The following is a 13,293-nucleotide window of genomic DNA, read 5'->3' as shown; positions in this document are numbered from 1 at the left end:
ATAATAATAATATGAATTATTCTTAGTGAGAAGTAGAACATGAAGGAAGAAAAATGTAAATAAGAAATAATGGGGCTATAAGGACAAATATTCTAAAGAAGAATAAGGGGGGAAATGTAAATAATAGATTACCATTATGCAATTGCTGTAAAAAAAAGGAGGAGTATATATATATTGTGTGTGTGTGTTATGTTTTGCTTTGTTTTGTTTTGTCTTGTTGGTTAAAAAGAAAAATAAAAAAAAGAAAAAGAAAAATAAAAAAGAAAAGAAAACCATTCAGAAGCTTCAGCTGGTGCAAAATGCAGCAGTGAGAGCAGACTTTGGGGCCCCTTGGGTGGCTCATATTAAACCCCTGTTCCGTGAATTTCACTAGATACCACTTTGCTTCCAAATACAGGTCAAGATGTTGGTTATGACCTTTAAAGCCCTTAATGGCATAGGTCCAGGCTTCCTGATGAACCACCTTGCCTTGCTAAGATAAGCCTGTTCTATTTGTGCTGGTTGATAGGGCCTACGTTGGATCCCATCAGTCAAGGAACTCCAACTATCAGAATTCAGAAGAGCCTTCTCTGCTGCAGCACCGCCCATTGAACATCCTACCCACTATAAACCACCCCCTACCCTCCTATCCTTCTTCAAGAGCCTGAAGATCTGATTCTGCCTGTTGGCACGGAGAACAAATACGGGAATTCTATGCTGAAAGTGACTGCTGGATTGATGATAGCCCCCCCCCCCGCTCTCTGTTCTCCAGTCATCCATCTTTTTGGTTATCATATTAATGTATTCTCATTGTGCTGTTTATTTTATTATTCTGTTATTTTACTTCTGGAATGAAACTATGACTGAATCTGGATGTTCTGCTTTGCTACCACAAAGCCTCCTCCTGGAAGGTAACAAGGAAAACAGGTCATGAAGAGGAAAGGCAAAGATTAGAATTGCTGGTGGCCATCCCATATCAGCAAAGGATAAACTAATGTCCCCTTCTAACATCTGACTCCATTTACAAAACTTAACAGGAGTCATAGTTGATCTGCTTTTAGTACCAGCTTTAGGAGAATGACACATCACCAGGTTCACCTATCACACTGACCTATAGGGTATAATTTAAATCTCATAGTGGCTGAGTTTGCATTTTATTTAGCCACAACCCACCAAGTCACATTATATTTGGGGAATCACTTCTGGGTAATCTGTTTGGGTCAGTGAATATATGCCAATCTTTTGCCAGCCATTTTTCTTCAGAATCTGAATGTGGCAGCAAATGTCATGTCTTTCTACACTACCTGTGTTCAGTGAAGCAGAATGGTCACAACTAGTCATTAACCACTACATTGATTACAGTCAATATTTCTTCCTCTAAACCATGGCAGTTAGTTAATGTATTTCTTCCCATTGAACACAAGCAATGGAATATAAGGATGCAACATCTATTTCCGAGTTCACTCTCAGATCTACTCTGAAGAAGTCAGAACCACGGCAAGTAGAACATCAGCATGGATTTGTTGTTTAATGAAACATTATGCAGAAATAATTTCACTGATGAATAGCTGCAGTGAACACCAAATTCTAAGAAATCTCATTACACCTTTATGTAACATCTGAACACAATTCTTGCATCTAAAGACTAGTTAGCCAAGGTATCACAGAGCTTTTATCATTCTGGATTTCTCAGTGTCTGCCACCTGAGGTAATTGTCTACTCTGCTTTATGGAATCAGCTGCTGAAATGGTTTTAATACTCTAAATATGTATGAATGGTAGATGTATGATGATTCATCTTTATGAAGACACTTGCATCGCAGATGTTCCTCTCAGAAAAAGGAAGGCTGGAATCTTCTATCTATTTTTTCTGGGAGTAAATTTTATTTGCATCTGAATGAATATATGTTAGGCTCCAAGTTAGCACATTGACTGTGAAGGATATATTCCAATATTTTTCACTGGCAGTAAAAATAACTTTTTAAAAATTAAGAAGTCAAATCTGTTATACCTGACTGACTCATACCAAGCTGAAACAGCTGGAGGTGCTTGAAAAAAATCATTTATCAAAAGAGGCCTATTATCATTAGTCACACTAATGACCAATTGCACCATTAACTTAAGGAAACCTCATGAGCAACATATGCTGTAGTTTCCTTTCACTGGTGATTATTGCAGCCAAATGTACTTGGTAAATTAGAGAAGAAAGAGGGTGTTGTCCATCTCTGGGAAAAACAGATAGACAGAAGACAAAATATGCTTTGCATCTTTTCATTTGTGTCTTTTCCCTTTACAGCAAGTGTGAAATTAAAAAGATTTTCTGTTAGCCAAAGTTCCTTTTTTACATTTAACCCATAAGAACACATGGAAACCACATTCTGTGACTCTATAAGCTCAGTAAAGTAGTTTGTTTGGTTTTGCCTTCATGCTTTGTGAGAATATAGCCATTGTAGTTTATAACCTTGATTTATGGATTAGAGTACATAAACCCATCCATGTGCCTTAATTAAAGAACCATGTATAGCTCAGTCATGCATTCAGCCAGTGGGAACCAATAGGAAACATGTGGTCTTAGAGTAATATCCGAGGTATCTTTGAGAGTACCTACTGCCAATTGTCCTACCATGTCTCTTTTCTGGGGCAGTGTTGAGAGACAGACCTTTTCAACCCCTATCCTCACCTCCAAGTGACAAAATTCCTTCAGAAATTTGAATTTCTCTAACCCTATATAAGGATTTAGGAAAGGCCTTTCCACCACTCCCTGGGAGAGGAAATATGATAATGTTCCCTCTGGCAATGTAGATTTTATTTCTCTGATGATATTATGGTTCCAGATAATTTAGTAATGATATTTTATATGTATCATATTAATATGTCATTATTGTAATTAGAGTTATGATTTGAATTAGATTTACAGACAGGCTATGTAAACTCCAGGGATGATAGTGATTGCAGCACCCTATAAGCTAAGAAAATAAATAACATCTGACTCAGCAAGCTCCTCATCCACCCCAGTAAGGTTCCTTCTCCTGATAAAAAAATCCCTTCTTTAAAATCTTCTCCCTTTTACCCTTTCGGTCCCAAAGGTTGTTTGAGATAAACTCTCCCTCCCTCTCTTGAACTAACTCCTCCCTGAGCTACATCAATAGTTTGCTTTTCTCATAAGGCAAAGCAGTACGCATTCTCAGGAATCTGGCACCATACGTGCTTTCTCCAAGAGGAAAGGCAACAGAAAGAAGGTGTAAGGACCCACCGCAATCTGCCTCTTAAGAAGACAGAACTCTTGGAATAATTCTTCCAACAGGAATCCTTTATTAAGAGAAAATGGTTGCAGGCGTTCTAGACAGGACTTGGGGTCCAAGCTCTCCCATTCAAGGTTTTAAGGGATTCCCCAGTAGTCCCACCCAATCACCCCCCTCTTCCAGCGACAGTTTCAGGCATCACAATCCCACCCCCTTTTCCTTTCTGCCGGCTGGATGGAGACTTCAGAGAAAACTACATGAAAGGTAATAGCCTCCTTTGTTATGATAAGGCCTTTTGGTGCTATCCACATTCAATCCCTTTGAAGTTGTACCAAAGGAAGTGAGGGCCATAAAACCCCTTTGTTCACCCCCTTCCCTTTCTTGTATGACAGAATCCAAAGAGGGCAGAAATGGGGTTTTCTATAATTGATAACTGGAAATGAAGTATAATTGGATTCTGACATCAGGCCAGCTAACACAGACCATGCATTGTCTTTGCTACACAGTTTTCTTCCAGTGCCCCCTAGGTAACTCTCTGACTTTTCCAAGCCAAAACATTTATTTATTTACTGGTTGGTTGGTTGATTTATGGATTTCATCTATCATTTTCTATGGCCTCTCAACTCATTGCTCCTCACAAGACTTTTTGTATTATTTCCTTCTTCTTTTCTGTTGATTGATGGTAGGTTGAATGAAAGAGTGCTGTGTTGTCAATCCCATAGTGAGTCCAGAAAATTTCTAAAGTCCATATTAATTCATATTTCATAGCTAGATACAAACATCCTGGATAAAGTAATAAAAAAATCATTTCTAGTCTTTCTTACTCCCTCTGAGATTTCATTGCGAACAATACATTGTTTCACATTCTTAAAAAGTCAAGGTTTAGTGCCACTCAATGGTGCTTGAAAATAAATTGAGCATAATTAAAAGTAAATTAACTTTTATATATCTACTGAAATGAACATTAAATACAGGAAACAAATACTACACTGATTTTCTACTGAACTCTAACAAGCTATGTCAGTTCTGTAAGATTATAGCAGACTCAGGAAAAATATTCTTAATGACCTTTTATATTGGTATATGTGGGACATGAAGTAGAATGTATTCATACTAAATCAGATCATACATTAATCACATTGAGTCACTTTTAAGGGTCCCTCCACCCCAGATCTTAAACATGATTATATGTTCATTACTTTTTTATGTGTCTTTGAGTCCACCTTGACTCCTGGACTAGTCCCTACCATTTTCTTGGCAAGATTTTGGAAGTGGCTTACCATTGCCTCTTTCCTAGGACTGAGAAGGAATGACTGGACCAAGATAACCGAGCTGGCTTTGTGCCTAAGGTGGAACTAGAACACACACTTTCCCAGTTTGCAGCCTGATCCATCAAATGACTCTATGTTTATCCAGATTTATTTTAAATCAACATAACATAGCCATAATCTGGCTATCATCTGAACTGAGATATCAAATTAACCATTGTTTAAATCTGTTCCATTCTCCAGAATAAAGTCTGTTACTTCTCTCCACATGTATAAAATATCTATGGTGAGAAAATAGTGCGGTCTTAAACACATCTGGTCAGAAAGAAGTTGCACTGACTTGGCTCATTGCATTCAGTCATGATCTAGTTAAAGATTAAAAATAAGGCACAGTGAGCTAAGATAGTATTAAAGATATAATCTATCACCTGTAATGGTTAGGTTCACGTATCACAGTATAATGAGGGCTGCTTTTTACTTTAGCATCTTTCTGGCTCTTCATGTACCGGTAGCTATGTAGACACCCCAACAAAATAAAGGTGGAGTGGGAGGCACATTCAAACTCGCTTCATGAGCCATTATATCTTATACTGTATTTTATTTTCTAGAAAGTTGTCTTACAATAGATAAACTATATAGAAGACAAAAGATAGGGCATAACACAGAAAAAAACAATTAGTGGAAAGAAGTGATTTCATGCAACAAATAAATCATTGATTACAGTATAGCTTATTTGGCACCCAAAAATTTGAAGCAGCATATATTATATTCCATAATCACAACTCCTATTTTACAAACCTTATGAAAATAAAGGCACATAAACATTGTCTTTCATTATTATTCTAGCTATTAAATTATAATTGCATATGGTATATAGAAAAATTATATAATTAGAATTTTAGTCAATTTCAACCATTTAATTGTGCTCCTAGGAGGAAAATTAAAAGTTCAGGTCTGCTCATAAGAGCACTAAATGTGTTGTTGTATAGTGAGAAATCAAATCACATTATAGCTTATCATACTGGCAGCTGCACTATGAATTGTGAATAGTCTTATCTTCCATGAATTTGTCTAAATGCTTATAAAGCCATTCAAGTAGGTGATGACTACTGTAATTCTTACTGTATACTCTCCCATAAAATGATTTGTTTAGCTTTATTTAAGCATGTTGGACTAACCAAGATATTCTACTGTGTAAAACCATTTATGTTATTGGCTCATTATGTTGTTAAATCCCAGCCAATTGCAACTGTTTCAAAAATCATAAGCCAGAAAAAAACGGGTTATTGTAATGAAATGTGAACCAGACCTTGTGCTAATGATTCCAAAGTTCATGTATGCCATTATGTAAAGAATTGTTTACTGGTATCAGTTTAGAAACTCAGGCCATTTAGTTTTATATTGTACATCTCTCTATATATGAAAATAAAATCCAAAATTTCATAATAAATTAGTACATGTAGTCTTTGACTTATAGCTAGCTATTAATTTGGTTATCGTTCAATGTTACAATAGCACTGAAAAAAAAATTACAACTGGTCCTCATTCTTATGACTATCACAATATCCCCACAATTACGTGACCCTAATTTGAGCACTCGGAAACCAGATGTATTTACAACAGTTGCAGCATCCTGGGGTCATGCGATCTCCATTTGCAATCTTCCCAGCTGGCTTCCAACAAGCAAAGTCAATGGGGAAAACCAGATTCACTTAACAACTGCAGTGATAACACTTAACAACTATGACAAAAAGGTTGCAAAATTGGGCATGACTCATTTAACATCAACCTCATTTAACAACAGAAAATCTTGTCCAGATTGTGGCGATAAATCAAGGACTACCTGTACTGGATTTCAGCTGCATATTTCCCTATTGTCTATTTCCTTGTCAGGTGGAAGCTGCAAGGATCCTGTATTTCACCTCCATCCTTTGGAAAAATGTCATGGTATATACAGGGCATATACCAACTTCTCCCAGTCTGACACTGGAAATGAAGATTCAGTGGTCTTGATTCATTAGCACCTCATGATTTATAAGGGGGCAGTGGGCGGGGGGGGGGGAGACAAAGAGATTTAATGATTTACTGTGTATACTGTCACTCTACCTGCTCTTTGCCTATGAGTTTGCTAATCTTCTGTTTTTGTTTCTATGTGCACAGAAAATATGGTCTCTGACTTTTCCCCATGTGGAATGTAGCTAGTTTATGATAGCCTTTGCCTATCTTTATAATAGAGTTTTTTGCAGATAAATTTCTGTTATAAAACCTGCTTCACTAATCCTTACATATGCCAAATTTCCACTCTCAATATAGAATAGAATAGAATAGAATAGAATAGAATAGAATAGAATAGAATAGAATAGAATAGAACAGGACATGGAGGCTTTCTAGTCCAGCCTCCTGCTCAAACAGAAGAATCTATACCATTTCAGACAAGTGACTGTCTAGCCTCTTTTTAAAAACCTCCAGTGATGGAGCGCCCACGATTTCTGAGGGCAAGCTATTCCACTGGTTAATTGTCCTCACTGTCAGAAAGTTTCTCCTTAATTCCAGGTGTTGTTTTCTTTCATGCAGAACTCATCCATTTGTAACATCTGATGCCCAGATAGATAATCTTTTTCATGCCATTTAGAGATTGCCCAGATTTTTGCTATCTTGAAATAAATCTTGCTTTTAATAAGGGCAGGAATTTTTTTCAGTGAAAAATGCTTCTAAATCTAACATTCTCAATAACTGCTGGTTTAGGAAAAAGATTTATACCCAAGTCACTTATAATTCACTAGCAATATACAATAAACTGTAGCGGAAGATACTATAAAGCTTCTTTATGAGCAGTCAGAGGGCAAAAAAAAGTCTTATTTTTAAATTGTGCACAAGAAGTGGCACTTTATAAGCTCATGATCCGATTGTATGTTGCCCTGCAGCTTGTAGCCTCAACTGAAATATGCAGGGGGTACATTAGACAATGTGAAATTGAATGATGGCTATTTGAGGGAGATGTATAGAGACCCTACAGTTGAAAAAGGTGATCTGACTTCGTTTTTTCTCCATAAATCACTAGACCATAATCCTGCTACTAAGTTCAAACATTTCATGTGTTAATCACATAACTCCATTTTATTAAAATTGAATGGCTTCTTTTACAGGAAAGAGAAAACCTTATTCTTTTTAAAAATGATTACATTTTACATCTCTGATGAAGGGGAAACACCAGCCACCTTTTGAGTAAATCATACAGCAACAGAGCATGAGTATCTGCAGGTTCAGTGCCTACTGAGCACCCAGCAAAGGTGGCTCTGATAAAGGAACAGGTTAGAGAGAAGGTTAATGGTAGGTGCTTGAGATAAAAGAAGAAGAACCTAGAGAAAAAGAGTACCTTTATCAGGCCTGTACAAACCTTCTGCACCGTCAGGCCATAACTAAACTATTGCCCAAGTAGAGAAAAAAGTTGGATCCTCAAGTGTTGATTAGGAGGAGGGCCAAAGACTACACAAGTAAGGAGTTACCTATATATCTGTGGCTGAGGCTGGAAGTTTAATTGAGGCAGTTGGTGAGAAAGTTGGAGAGCAAATTACAACTTGTTACTATACTGCCAGAAGTTATTCCTTGATGGTTTTTAAAAAAAAATAAATTGAGTATGTGCCATCATGTTGTTTTTAACTCCCAACAACCACATAGATTTTCTCATGACAATCTATCCCTAACCTGGTCTTTCAGGTGTTCCAACACTCATCTCTGTTGCTGGTAACTGAGTTCAGCCACCTTGCTACTGGTCATCATCTTATCTTTCTTTCCAAGTTTCTTTTCTGGAATCACAGGGAGCTAGGTGTTTGTATAATAAAGTGGACAAATGGAGTTAGGAAAGGAAGAGGAGTTGCTTCACCCAATGTGTGCAGAAAGTGAACGGATCCCTACTAGGACACATAACTGATTGGAGGGGTGAGTTTCTAAAGGTGGTAATAAGAGAGGTTCATTGACATATAAGACCATGTGGATCGATTGCAAGATAGTAAAACTTTGGCAACTGCTAGCCAGTAGAAAATATAGCAACTGAATATTGCAGGATAAAATGGCTGGCCAGGGCAGTGACCAGTTGCTGGAAGAAGGGGAGATTCCAGGTAGTTTAGATATCAAAGTTGAGACTGTTACTCAGATTGAAACCAACTTTTCAGAATAGCTTAAGAGACAGCAAGAGAGAAAATAGCAGTTTTGAAGCATGTGTAGGATCAGTGCATTTGCAAATAGAAGTTTTAAAAATGTGTAGGATCAGTGCATTTGCAATGGGTTAGGAATGAATAGAGATGACATCATCCATTTCTGCAGTGAAGAAGTTGTCTATGCTGGTGATTAGGCAGATTTGCTGTGAGTTATATTACAGTATTATATGAACTATTGAGCAGGTATTATATAGAATCAAGCTGGGGTAAGATGTCGTGGGAGTTTCATCACTGGAAGCTTTCAAGAAGATACTGGACTGCCATCTGTCAGAAATGGTGCAGGGTCTCCTGCTTGGGCAAGGGATTGGAGTAGATAACCTACAAGGTCCCTTTCAACTCTGTTATTCTAATTCTAATTCTAATGATTGACTTGTCTTCTTTTTAGTTTCACAAAAAGGTCTCACAATGAAAACTTCCTCATTCTTAGGAAAGAGGTAATAGAATTAAATGTAATGGTACATTAATAACTAAAATATTTTGGAGTGCTTGAAAATAGTATTGCGGGAACTGTAAATCATACCCATGCACTGTAGGCCTAGTCAGATTAATGCTTTACCTCTATTATCCACATCAGTTGTAGTCTGTTGAAACTTTCACACTATTGTCATCCATATACTTACAGGACTGGTATTTAACACACAGCACAGCCAATTACTGTTTAGTTCATATTAGCTAATACTGTATCTGAGACATAGAACCATCACTTAGTTAATTCCTCCCCCCACAGATTCAAACATGAAATAATTTTATGAATTATTTTATGGTTAAAAAAAATCAGCATCCAAACCATCTTCCCAAACAGGGCAACAAATTGCAAACAAATATATACAGCACTCTCCATTGATACTAATATTTTCTACCTCATTTTCTGTGCTTTATATGCAGAGTAGTAGTAGTAGAAACATTATCTCTAATCGGCTGCAACAGTGGGAGCCAGGTGGAAGGAGCTTTAAATATCTTTAAAGCTCTTCAATCATCTGTTTAAATCTCTTTTAAATTTTGTGAAAATTTAGAAAAAAAATAGATTTTTTTTAGAAATTTTTAGAAAAATCCAGTGAAAAATTAAAATAAGCTTTTGTTTATGGCATCAAATCAAGTCTTGCTGGTCAGCTGTGTTTCCCATAGCAATAGTTTTTCCCATTTTCCCATATTGGCAAATCTCCACACAATTGGGAAACCATTGCTGTGGCCTGGTATGGCCATATCTTCAGCGAAAATACTCATGCCCACAAGTACAGGCACCAGTGTGGCAGCATTGTCCTCTGCTAAAAAGGAGGAAATAAATTTATAAACATGAAAAACCTGCTGGGTTTCAGGGAGTTTGTGACAGATGAACAAGCATTGGGCAATGGCTGTGAGTGAATCCTTCAGGAGATTTAAAATATTCTCCACACATGATAGAGCTCAACATCACAGCTAAAAACAAAGCATGTGGAAAAAAATGTGAAACTGAAATTTGGAGATTTGGCAGTTCTTACTGGCCCATTCTGAGAGTTTTATTTCTATTTTGGAAACTCTGAAACTGCTCTTGTGTGAGTGCTTTTGCTGGCAACAGCAACAGAAGCCACTTCCAAACATTTTAAAGTTAGATTTGCTTTCCGTTTCCCAGACACTAAACAGCACCGCAGAGTCATTAAGAAGGCTCATGAATCAGACCATCACCGCAGAATCTTAAATTAGAATGGAGCAACTTTGTGGCTCATTATTCAGCTCATGGGGAAACCTTTATTAAATTCACTTTCATTCCCTTTGTTTTCAGAGTGTGTTCTTTGGACACTTCAAAGGAAACATTCATTTTAAAAGGTGCACATGCATTATTAAGTAGTTATGTAAGACTGAATAGATGCTGTTTGGTTATCTGCTGACAGAAGTAACATTCAATGAAGCAAGGCAGTGTTTAATAGAGATGGATGTGACATGCTATTATTGATATGATATTATATGCCCTTAATTGCAAGATATGATCCTGGATGTAAAGCAGGATAATAATCTGATTTTAATTAGAAATGAGGACTAGGCTAAATGCAGTGATGCTGACAGTATGCATTTAAGCAAGCGGCATCTGATGGAGTAGAAAAGGCTGGGCAGAGTTTCTGACTAAGTCTTAACTTTGTGCAGATGTTCAGATTTCATTGCAGAGAACATAATGGGAGAAAGTTCATTTGAGCATCTTGTTGTCACCTGCTATTGCCTCTTTGTCCTTCTTTTCTGAGCAGTATTCTCGTTTTCCAAGAAGAGAATAAATACAAAGTAACTTTTCTGGAGAGAGATGTTTGCTTTAATCGAAAATACTTGTAGATCAGGTTTTAGATTTTGGTTTGCTCTCTGAGCTTGTTTCAGTTTAGTTACTGAATGTTTCGTTACCAAATTAGGGAACAACATCAGCAGGATTTTCTTGTTCTATTCCTGTTTAGCTTATATATTCTTAGTCAGTTGATCATGTGATCGGTTGTTCTTTTGGAACTATATTTAAATTCCTAGCAGCTGATTGGTTCTCTTGTTGATTGGTTGTTCGAATGGTCTGGTTTCTTACATATTCATATGCAGGTTCTAAATCAATATACTTGTTAATTGCTCCTTTGTTAGAATTCCAGGCTTCAATAAATTCACCGGTGTGTGCGGGTATTGGTTAAGTAAGTTTGTTAGTTTTTATTATTTTAAATAGCTCAACCAAAAATCCCTGATCTCGAGCCACATTGATAATGAACAACACCAGTTTGATTGGGAAGGAATAAAAATCATTGGCCGTGCCAACACCCACCATACAGTATATGAATATGTAAGAAACCAGTCCATTCAAATAATCAACAAGAGAACCAATCAGCTGCTTAGAATTTAAATATAGCTCCAAACGAACAACCAGTCACATGATCAACTGACCACATGGCACACAAGACATATATAAACTAAAGAGGAATAGGACAAGAAAATCCTGCTGATGTTATTACCTAGTCTGGTAACAAAACGTTCAGAAACTAAATTGAAACAAGCTTGGAGAGCAAACTACTGCCAAGATGTTTGCTTTCCCACCCAAGGAAAATGTTCCATTTCCAATGTCCTGAGTCTTGTCAATAGATAGAAATTCTCTAGTGGTTCAACCTACCTTCTTAATAAACGTTAGTGGAATCCCAAAGTGCCAGTCTTATTTCATTTGTTCTGCAATTGTATAAATGGAGTAGTATTTTGCAATAAACAAAAACTAAAATCCATTTATTCAGATGTTTCAACATGAAGATAGTTTATCAGACATGGTAGGGAACATTATTGTGCCAAGCTACAGGCTTCTCATAGAAAGTATTTGAGGAAAAAAGATTTGGATCAAGATTTAGTTATTTGTATAGTTGATTTTGTTAGTTTCATTGTTGTCTAATTTTTAGTTTTATAGTTCACAAGTTAAGTGAACTATACTATATCATTGCTGTACCAGTTTATGTTTTTCAATAAAAATAGTTAGCAAAAGTATTCGTAAATCGTTCCATGTGTATATTCGCTAATATATGCATATGGTACAAAATACCCTTTTTTTTGCAAACAGTCTTTTCCATAACAAATTGTGGTGGTTTGTACATTTTAACTGGATATTTGTGTGTGTGTGTGCATGTGTGTGAATTGCAAGCCATATTGCAAAATTCTATGAATTTTGAAATGTATATCCATAGCAGCTTTCCTCTGCATTGAGTGATTTAGAAACATATAAATTTTTAACAGAACAAATTTCTTTCTTAACGCAATTTGACTGGTCCACAGACTTATTATCAATACTAAAATTAGGTTTCATTGATATCAATGGCCTGGTGACACATCACTCTAAGATGCATTATAATTAGTTTGTTTAGGATAATGTATTAGCTATCTATCTATGATGGTGTAATATTATAAACAGGCCTTTATGTCTTATACATTAAATTTTGGCTTAAAATATCCTACATTGGCATCAAATTCTGGATCCAATCAATATTATAATATGTTTAGTGAGATATAGTGCTGCTACACTTTAATTTTCTATTTAGCAGCTAATAGGGTAGAATATGTACACATTTCTAGATAAGAAAATTCCTTGCTTCAACTATAAAGTGTAAATTACTCTTTCCTCTAATGAAATTTAAGACTTTCAAAAGCGAGCAGAGTATGGTTATATGGTAGCATATTGCACCATTTTGTAAAGTTCAATGCCTGCATCTTGCAGAAACTATTAGCAGTCATGCTTATATCTCCTCCCTCAGGCAAGAGAGGCATATAATATGCAATCTCAGTTTGGTTAACTCTATCATCCCTTTTAATTAGGCTATTAAGTACTCATAAAAATTATAAACTGTATAGCACACCAAAAGCCAAATAGCACAAGTTATTTGTATATTTGCCTAGTAAATGGCCTTCTGCCACTGTCCTCCAGTGCCAATCCTTCTTTTTTCAATATCACTCAAATTAATTATATATTATTCCATTTGTTTTCTGTCTATTCTTTCTTTCAATTGGAGCTATATATTTCAAAAATCACTGAATGTTTATAGCAGCACTTGGTTGCTTTCATTTATTGACTGGCATATTGCTGTTCTTTTCTGCACTAAAGCTTTATTCTGTAGCTTTT

Source organism: Crotalus tigris, unplaced genomic scaffold (genome assembly GCF_016545835.1).
Source record: "Crotalus tigris isolate CLP2741 ecotype Arizona unplaced genomic scaffold, ASM1654583v1 scf7180000017546.9332058, whole genome shotgun sequence".
Lineage (NCBI taxonomy): Eukaryota > Metazoa > Chordata > Lepidosauria > Squamata > Viperidae > Crotalus > Crotalus tigris.
The sequence above is the reverse complement of the archived record's forward strand: the minus strand, read 5'-3'. Positions refer to the sequence as shown.